Below are 10,207 nucleotides of genomic sequence, written 5' to 3' on the forward strand. Positions count from 1 at the left end.
TATTGAAATTTAATAGCTCTTCAAAATTTCATTTAACAACTCAAAATCTCAACTTAATTATGTGGTCGATGCAGTCAACATAAAACCATGCTGCATGGCTCTACCTATCTCAACTACATACATGACTTGGGCATAGAAAACCAAAAGCACGCCCATTGCTATACGTAGCCGTTGGATCGAGCAGTGGGAATTTATTGTATATATGGCATGATTGTGGGGTTGTTTGGGAAGAAATTGTTTTTAGTTTTTTTTGGTTAAAATAGTATTAAAATATAAAATAGGTTAAAATAGTCAATAACGTAAAATATTACATCAAAGTCATAATCATTTCATTTTTTCTCTCACAAACATTACATCTAATTATAAGAAAATCTAATCATCTTTTCAAATATAAAAATTTTAACCTATTAAAATACTCAAAAATTAAAATAGCTTATTAAAATAGTAACTTCCCAAATATTCATGGTATATATATGGCATGATTGTGTATGTTAGGAATTAGGTGTTAAGAAAGATTGAAGTGTAAATAGAAATTGTGTATATTAGGAACTAGGTATTAGAAAAGATTGGGATGTAAATAAAAATTAGACATTAGAAAAGATTGTGGTGTAATATTTTCTTTTTCAGTCATACCTTTTTTAGTCATAAATTTAAGATGAACTCTGTTAAAATCCACCTCACCTCACCTACTTCACCCACTTAAACCTACTCCACTAAACCTAACCCACTACACCACTACCACCTCACCTACTCCACTAAACCTAACCCACTACACCACTACCACCTCCACTTCACCTACTCCTCACCTACTACACACTCACCCTCTCCTATATATAGGAATCATTGTAACCATAACAATAATATATCAATCAATAATAATACATACAATTTATTCTCTCTCTTTCTCTATACATTATTTCTTACATGGTATCAGAGCTGGTTTAAAACCTAGTATTTTTCGCTTCCCCGGCGGGCGGCAACCTCACCTTAGCCGCCCGCCGGACCTCAACCTATTCCGCTGATAAAATCAACAAAGATTTGTGCAACTGTAGTCATGTGTGAGGCTGATGGAGAAGAATTCTTCACCTCATATGACGAGACAGTCTGGAACTGGAAACACTGCAACATTCTGCTCTGGAATTCTGCAGCAGCTAGATTATAGCTTGGTTGAGTGCCAAGCTTTGGTTCTTCCACCCACTCTTGAACTTGCCCAGCAAAGTGTGAAGGTTCATGCTTGTGTTGGAGGGACTAGTGTGCGCGAAGATCAGCGCATTCTCTCCAGTGGGGTTCATGTTGTTGTTGGTACTCCTGGTCGTGTGTTTGACATGTTGCGGAGACAATCACTTCGCCCTGTTTACATCAAAATGTTTGTCTTGGATGAAGCTGATGAAATGCTGTCACGAGGTTTTTTAAAAATCAGATCTATGATATTTTCCAGTTGCTGCCACCCAAAATCCAGGTTGGGGTGTTCTCAGTTGCTGCCACCCAAAATCCAGGTTGGGGTGTTCTCTGCCACAATGCCACCAGAGGCTCTTGAAATCACCAGGAAATTCATGAATAAGCCTGGAAAGAGAAAAAGCTCATGCTAGGATTTGCGAAGTGATTCGCTGCAGGAATTTTGGCTTTGGATGAAACCCTTACCATACTCCACTCATTCTCTCTCCACTTTATCACATGGGTTTGTCCCTCTCTCTCCTCCATTTGATTTCAAAAATCACTTATTTTTATTTATTTTTTCCAAGTCACTTTTCCTCTTTTTTAAATACCCCACTTTATTTTGAAACAATCGCACTGATGTTTTTCATATAATCCATCTATAAATATTTTTTATCTATTTTCTTTCTCCCTTGTTTTCTTTCATTTTATTTTTATTTTTTCAACAAAACACTCCCAAAAAAAAAAAAAAAAAAAAAAAAAAACAACATTTTACAAACTTGTCATTTCTTCATGCCGGGGATCAACCCCGATCAGCATTTTACACCATAAAAAATAAAAAAAAATAAAAATAAATAAAAATAAAAAAACACAAAACAAAACAAAACACAACCAACACAAATCGGAACAGTGGGATTTTTCTTCTCGCCTATTCCGCCGGTCTTTTCTTCTTGCCTCCGTCCTGGGCGGTCCTTGACGGTGTTGCCTCCGTGCTTCCTCGACCACCAAGCAAGTTGCCTCCTCCCTGCTCCTCCACTGCAGCATATGGTGGACCTCCAAATCGGAACATCACGGTGGCCTTCCGCTTCAGCTCCTTGTTTTCTGCCCTTAGCACGCTTATCTCTGCTCGCGCATCCTTATACATGCGTTGGAGCAGAGCCAGCTGGGAGTTTAACTGCTGCACCTCATTTGCCCTACTCTGCAGCCGGTTCGACAAGTTTGTGACCGCCGTCATGCTTTCCACACATGCCTTCAACGTATACTGATTGGCCTCCACATCCGACAGCACTGCCATTCTTTGCTCCACAGACCGCATCGGAAAGTTCAACGGAGCAAACTCCGGGGCACTTGGTTGAGGTTCCAGTGCCACCGCTCCAGTAATCTCTCTTGTTGACTCGTTGAGGTCGGGAAAGAGGGTGAGCAGACCGCGGGAAGACGAAGCCATTTTCTGGGCAACCAAGTGTTACAGACTATTTTCTGGGCAACAGAGTATTACAGACTATCTCTCCCCGCAAACGGAACTATCTTTCTCAGCAACACGAAGGATTTTTCAGAGGTTTCTCTCAGTTTTTCTCTGCCTCAGCCTCTGCCTTCGTCTTGGTTAAATAGCCGAGGCAGCCACGCGCATCGCGCGCCTCTTGACGCCCGACAAACTGGCACGCCTTTTCATGGCACATCCTTTGATAAAGTGGGCGCGCCTTTTGAGGGCGCGACTTTTGAGGGCTCACTATATATATCCATATATATCTATATTTGGGCAGCCTATATACACCATCATACAGTGTATTTTTTATGGGTCCGACAAGACTCTGTAAACTGTCCCGACATTGATTCCGGTTAACTCCTTTATGGGTCCGACAAGACTCTGTAAACTGTCCCGACATTGATTCCGGTTAGCTTCTTTATGGGTCCGACAAGACTCTGTAAACTGTCCCGACATTGATTCCGGTTAGCTCCTTTATGGGTCCGACAAGACTCTGTAAACTGTCCCAACATTGATTCCGGTTAGCTCCTTTATGGGTCCGGCAAGACTCTGTAAACTGTCCCGACATAGATTCCGGTTAGTTTCTACAAGGGTCCGACAAGACTCCGTAAACTGTCTTCTACAACGGTCCGACATGACCCCATAAATTGTCTTCTACAACGGTCCGACATGACCCCATAAACTGTCTTCTACAACGGTCCGACATGACCCCATAAACTGTCTTCTACATCGGTCTGACACCGCCATCCAGTGTCCTCTACACCGTTATGACACCACCATACAGTGTCCTCTACAACGTTATGACACCCCCATACAGTGTCCTCTACAACGTTATGACACCTCCATCCAGTGTCTTCACCAATGGTCTGACACGACCATACAGTGTCACCTATCCTCTTTTATTTTTATGTATTTTCTTGTTTTGTTACTCTCTCCAAACTCAAGTTGGTTAGTTCCTATCCCCCTTGAGTTTGCGGGGGGCTGTTAAAATCCACCTCACCTCACCTACTTCACCCACTTAAACCTACTCCACTAAACCTAACCCACTACACCACTACCACCTCACCTACTCCACTAAACCTAACCCACTACACCACTACCACCTCCACTTCACCTACTCCTCACCTACTACACACTCACCCTCTCCTATATATAGGAATCATTGTAACCATAACAATAATATATCAATCAATAATAATACATACAATTTATTCTCTCTCTTTCTCTATACATTATTTCTTACAAACTCTTTGTAAAGATATACATTAGAAAGGCTTTCAGAATCTTACTGATGAAACCTTCCGCTTGTATGCAATAGAATAATCAAAATAAAAAAAATAAAACCGAAAGAAAGGACAAAAAAAGAATAAAAAGGGGGAAGACAGATCATTCCGCAGAGCTTTGGGTGAAATCTCACCGTTAACTTTGTCTTGGGCTTCAGGGAGCTCGAATGTGTTGCCGATTCCCTGCCTTCTTCCGACGCCGGTATAGAACAGAACATCTTATCATTTTTGGTGAAATTACATTTGTTGTTATTTAATTTGAAGTTGTCATGTTTTGTATATGACTATTGATTTGAAAATCTGAAATGCAGAAAACTGATAGCTAGAAGATGAGTATGATAAACAAAGAAGAAGCCGAGGAAACAAATCTTCAAAAGCTGAAAGCTAAAATTACACGTTCGTTCGTTCTTGGTTAAACGAGTTAGTTTAGCATTAATATGTATTTATTTAAATGGAAATTACATTAAAAAAAAAAACCCCCCAATTTTGGAGTTTTTAATTTCATCAATTTATTCCTTAATATTTTGTTTTGTTTTGTTTTTAATTTAGATTTTAAGCCATTTGTCTATCTTCATTAAATAAAATTAATGAAAAAATAATATTTTAATCATTATATATAGGTTTATGGAAAATAATTTTGTGTGTGCGCGCGCGCGTATATATATATATATATATGTTATGCAGGCAAGTTGCATGATGGAAGTTGGAGTGAAAACTTCGTCAATATGGGAGTGGATTCCGTGCATTCAGAGCCATGTAACGTGCTTGGAGGTATAAATCGAGTGGGACGAAAAAATAAGCAAGTTTAATTTGCTATTAGTTACTCAGGTTTAGTAATTAGGTTGTTGACAGTCTACTTCCTTGCTTGCCACAAATTTCGGTGTTCTTTAGAGGGTAAATTACTAGCAAGTCCTATTTTTGGGATTTATTATTCATTAAGCCTTATTGATAAATTTATCAGTTCTCTTGTTTTCTTAATAAATTTGATAAATTTATTAATATAATGTAATGGATAATAAGTCTCAAAAGTAAGATATATTGATATTGCTTGATATGATGAAAAAAAAAAAAGCAATTGTGGAGTTTTGGTCACTTTTAATGAGAATTTTGAGAGAGACAAGCTAGGCATGAATATAACCTTTGGCTTATCCGCGGAAAGTAGTTGTTTTTGGACTTGAGTCTATGTTCTTATGCATAATTGTTTGGGCATTTACCATTGCACAAACAATAGGAATGATCATATGGAAAGTTAGGCTAAAACGAGAATGCAGGGGGCTATGAAAACTATGGTGCCTAGGGTAGACACTCTATTTTTGACGGCCCTTACGAATTGGACGTCCTTGCATGCACACCCGATGATGAGTCTGTTTGCTCGCCAAGTGCTCGAAGTCCTCAGCGGAATGCCAAAACTTTGAGCTTTTCAAACCCTGCACCTTTGTTTCCTTGTTCTGGACCAAGCTTTGGACCTTCAAGCCTGCAGCTTTTGGTGGCCTGCCGGCCACCCTTTGAGGCTGCCGGCTATCACTTTTGGGCTACTGACCACTGATGTGGCTTGCCGGTCACCAGTGATGGCCGGCCGGCCACTAGTGTTTTCTGCATATATTTTATGGCAGTTGTGCCAGCTGTTTGCACAGATGCATGCATCTGTCCACACGTGGAGGGCTAGATCCCCTTGTAAAGATTTCATGTTTTCTATATATAGGAGGCCCCTCTCTCATGTTTTAGGGTTAGAAAATTTTGAACTCAAAAATTTTTCTCTCTCTATAATTCTTTCTATTTCTAGCATTTCTTTACACTTTAGCCTCAAATTCCTTAACCTTTGCCTATACACTCTTAACCAAATCTTCTCATCTTTGAGCTAAGGAGTTCTTGAGCTTGGTTTGAGCTTTAGAGGGTGTACATACTTGGTTTTGTTGCTCGGAATTACTCTTCTCTTCAAGAGGTATAACACTTGCTCTTTTACCTTGCTTTGCATACTTGTTTTTCTATCTTTTCTCATTGATTTTGGGCTATAAAAAACTCTGTTTTTGTGGGCTGAAATTGGTGATTTTAGGCCATTTAAGGTTAGAGGGTAGCTCAACCTTCTTTATTCCTTGTTTGTAAGGCCTTTTCCACCTTTGTTTCCCACTTTCAAACTATCTTTTTCCAAGCTTTTAAACATTGATTTTTAGAACTTTTTCAGTGGCCAAAATCATGTTTTGAACTCCAAATTTGGAGGGGAGGCTGTGTCTTGTTTACTAGCCTAGTTTATGCTATGCGTTAGCTTAATTTTCTAGCCATTTATAGCTTAATTCCAGCATATTTTGACCTCTGATTTGGACTGTTTTAACTCAGTTTTGGGTTGGTTAAGTCATTTGAGTCTTGTTTTGCATGCTTCTCTTGTAAGTGTCCTCACAAGCTTGGTGTTTTAGGCCTTTAGACACCACTTGTTTGAGTTGATTGCATTATTCTAGCGTTTTTCTCACTTAATTTCAGCAAGCATAATCTCTGCAACCTCTCTCATTTCTTCACTCTTTGTTTGCTTTGAGGGTTGTTTCAACCTTAGGATTGTTTAAGTTTGAGATTAAGGTCCATGCTTAATGGTTTAGTCCTCTTTTGGGGGTTCATTATCAACAGCATGACATCTCTCTCTTGCCTTAAACTACCCCTTGTTTGGCACTTCCTTCTCTTTTAGAGGACTTAACTCACCAATGGACGTAATTAGTTAAACAATGGAAGGGTAATTAAATGGAGTAACTAAAAAATGAAACTAAAATTGTGCAAAGATAAGAATTTGATTGTGTCTTGTTGTGTTCAATCGGACATTAATTGAACACATAGAACTCGAACCATTTCATATTTGCTAGTAATGAAATGATCCAAGTCTCTAAGGTCAACCACTTCCCTTGATCTCTCATGAAATAGAGGAGGTTTGTGTCTTTTTTTTTTATTGCATTCATTGTTCACAAGCCATCATGCCATGAAATTACTTGGATTGGTGGTTTGTGGCTTAGGTTCACCACTCATTGGGTTTGTTCATGAAAAGGAGGGGTGAGTTGTACAGATAATCCTTGAAAATACCCTGTATGTACTCTATTTGTTCTCTGTTGCAACAAGATGAATCTGTGCATCAGTGGCTGGCAGGCCACTTTCCATGGCCGGCAGACCACCTCCATGGCCGGTAACCTTCATCTTTGGCCGGCTGGCCACTGATGCAAAACTTAACAGAGTGTTGGTAAGGTGGAGCAAAGTTGTTCTGGAAATGTTCAACTGTGCAAACAGAGGTATTCGGGAGCAAAACGGTGGTCTTTTCAGGTGGAATCAGAGCATGTGCATGCACATCCCTCGTTTCCCTGAGGCGGAGTAGTTAATTGCTTAGTTTAATTATTAATTGTAATTGTGTTGTAATCCTTTAATTAGTTAAATAATTAGTTCATTTGTTGTTGTAATAATTAGTTAAGTAGTTTAACTAGTTATTCATTTTGGTTTATAATAATTAGCTTTAGCTTAGCTTTAATTAGTTAGCTAGTTTATTCATTCGGACTCTCCTTCGTGAGAGCGTAATTTAATAATGTGTATGTCTTTCAACCCTACGTCTTTCTCCCTTTTATTTAACTGCTTATGATGGTTAGTTTAGGGACATCATGTTTCAATTAGCATTCTCCATGTTTGCATCCATTTGTATTGCATGAACCAAGGCTCAATTCATCATTCTAACTGCAATGTCGTTTCAATACTTCTTTGAATACGTGCTTAGACCGCATGCTATTTAAATTGCCTCATATGCCATGTTTAGTAGAAAAGCCTATTTAAATTGCATATCGCATGTGTTGCATTAGTCATATCGCATAAAGTTAAGATCAGGCATTTTTCTAACTCTTTTGTTTATTTTGGCTTGGAGTACTAGGTGAGTCTTTACTCGCTTTAGCATACTTGCATGAGTGTTAGTGATTGCCATGATTGCATGCTTGCCATGAGACTAAGTGCTTACTTGTTAAACTGTTTGAGTGCCTGTGGATGAAGGCTTGTTGCTTGAATTGGAATGATTTAATGAAAGTAAGTTTAAGCCCACTTTGTTAAGTGACAAATTCACAAGCTTTAAGCCTACTTTGTCAAGTGGAAAAATCAATCCCTTTTCGAAAAACAAACATAAAGTTGAATTGTTTCAATTCGGGCAAACTAGTCTACACCTTGTATGCGCGCATCACCTAGTAAATGCTAGCCTAATAAACCGGAATAAGAGCATATAGTGTTGATAAAAATCATATCATGATTAGTAGAGGCCGATCTTTGATCGGGCGAGCGGGGGTACTCAATTCATGATCTTCCTCTCTTGTACCTAAGTTCCCAAGTCGAGACAATCTTGGTGACGACGGACACGTGGCCTTTGGCACGAGTCATGGGTTTCCTAAATTTTCTAAAAATAAAATATTTAGGTGGCGACTCTGTATTTGGAAAAGCAGTCCATTTTTGACAATTTGATTCAAAATCGATTTTCCAAAAGATTTGCCAGATTTGGACTCTTTGGTGTTTATCAATTTCACATTGCACTTGTGAGATTAGATTCAGAACCGCGAGAGTCTGAACTGTAGGGCTTCTTTCAAACTTCCAAAAGGGGGCGCGAAAAAGCCGAGCTACATCTAGTCCTTTTGGATTTAATAAAGTTTTCAAGGAGATGCAAAATGCATATTGGCCTTTTTATTATAGTAAAAAAGTTGTTTTAGTTTTACTTTCAGTTTGGATAGTACTTTAAAGTCTTTAGTTTGATCAACATCAAATATACTATTCAGCGCCATAAAATTCTTTCGAGACTATACAGTTTTGCAATATAAACCAATATAGGCAACTTCAAGATCCACATAGAAGGCATAAACATGAACAAAGTGCAGTAAAGGTTTTGCAAATTAATAACTTAAGCACCTTCTTTGATTATTTATTGGGTTGTTTGAGTTTGTCTTCTAAGTTTTTGAGGAGTTATATTCTTTCTTCAGATTCAACATGATGTAGTAGGACAACTTAAAGGAAAGTTCGAGTATTTTTTCATACAATAGGAATTCTGGTTGGTCCTATTACAGAAAGCTTCTAGGGTTGTGGTTTTCAAGATAGAAGAAGGTTTCTAGAAGCAAAACACTTGTTTTGGCTCGACTTTCAAAATATGTAGGTTACAAGATTTTATGAAAATGTGAGATTAAAAGTTCTCAACAACAACTATTTTAGGGTTTTAATGGTTGAATTGATGGCCAATAAGTATCACAAATTGGTTACTTTAAAGATTATTTTCCTACTCTTTGGGATTATGGATAATCAAATGATTATTGATTACATTCACAGAGAAAAAGGGGAGAAAAAACATATTGCACTATGATTTATTTATGATTGGAATATACTCAATAAAATTCCATCCTCTATTTTGTTTTTAAATATTTGGGCTGTTGTGTCGCTGTAGCTTGACATGGTCAATTTCTTTCATTATATCATGTATTCAAAGTTTCTCCAATTCTTCTAGACTCTGAAGAATGGATGACTAGCAATCCAAAAACAGTTGTTTAATGAACTTCCATGATGTAGTACCATTGTTGATGGACAATATAAATACATGATATTTAATGATATCATTTTTTTTTTAGGGTGTCTCCATCAAGTATTTCAAAATCAGCAAGCCTAATGAGGATTACCATTTTCTAGTATAGTTTGTAAATTTAAGTGGACTTTTGTAGACACCCCATTTTTTACGACCCTTACGACTTGGACGTCCTCGCATGCACACCTGATAATGAGTTTATATGCTTGCCAAGTACTCGAAGTCCTCAGCGGAATGCCACAACTTTGAGCCTTTCAAACCCTGCACCCTTGTTGCCTCATTTTTGGACCAAGCCTTGGTTCTTCAAGTCTGTAGCTTTTGGTGGCCTACCGGCCACCCCTTTTGGGCTGTCGGCCATCACTTTTGGGCTATTGGCCACTGATGTGGCTTTCCTGCCACCAGTGATGGCCGGCCGGCCACCAGTGTATTTTGCAGATATTTTATGCCAGTTGTGCCAGTTGTGCCAGTTGTTTGCACAGATGCATGCATCTATCCCCACGTGTAGGGCTGGATCTCCTTGAGGGAATTTCATATTTTCTATACATAGGAGGTCCCTCTCTTATGTTTTAAGGTTAGAAAATTTTGAGCTTAAAAATTTTCCTCTCTCTCTACCAAATCTCTACGCTTTTGCCTATAATTCCTTAACCTTTCCCTATACACCCTTAACCAATCTTCTCACCTTTGAGCTGAGGTACTTTTGAGCTTGGTTTGAGCTCTAGATGGTGT

At 38.5% G+C, this 10,207-nt stretch overlaps 2 long non-coding RNA genes across 2 annotated transcripts; both read left to right on the plus strand.

Annotated features, from left to right (window-relative positions):
* Positions 1–670: 670 nt before the first annotated feature.
* On the plus strand, positions 671–3,854 carry LOC145800984 (uncharacterized). The gene is made up of 2 exons (XR_014341730.1): positions 671–1,459; positions 1,497–3,854. It is a non-coding gene; the product is annotated as an uncharacterized LOC145800984 (long non-coding RNA).
* Positions 3,855–3,985: 131 nt separating this feature from the next.
* Positions 3,986–4,436, plus strand: LOC145801569 (uncharacterized). The gene is made up of 2 exons (XR_014343182.1): positions 3,986–4,123; positions 4,233–4,436. It is a non-coding gene; the product is annotated as an uncharacterized LOC145801569 (long non-coding RNA).
* Positions 4,437–10,207: the final 5,771 nt, after the last annotated feature.

Source organism: Camellia sinensis, chromosome 10, assembly GCF_055761805.1.
Source record: "Camellia sinensis isolate YWXY chromosome 10, ASM5576180v1, whole genome shotgun sequence".
NCBI lineage: Eukaryota > Viridiplantae > Streptophyta > Magnoliopsida > Ericales > Theaceae > Camellia > Camellia sinensis.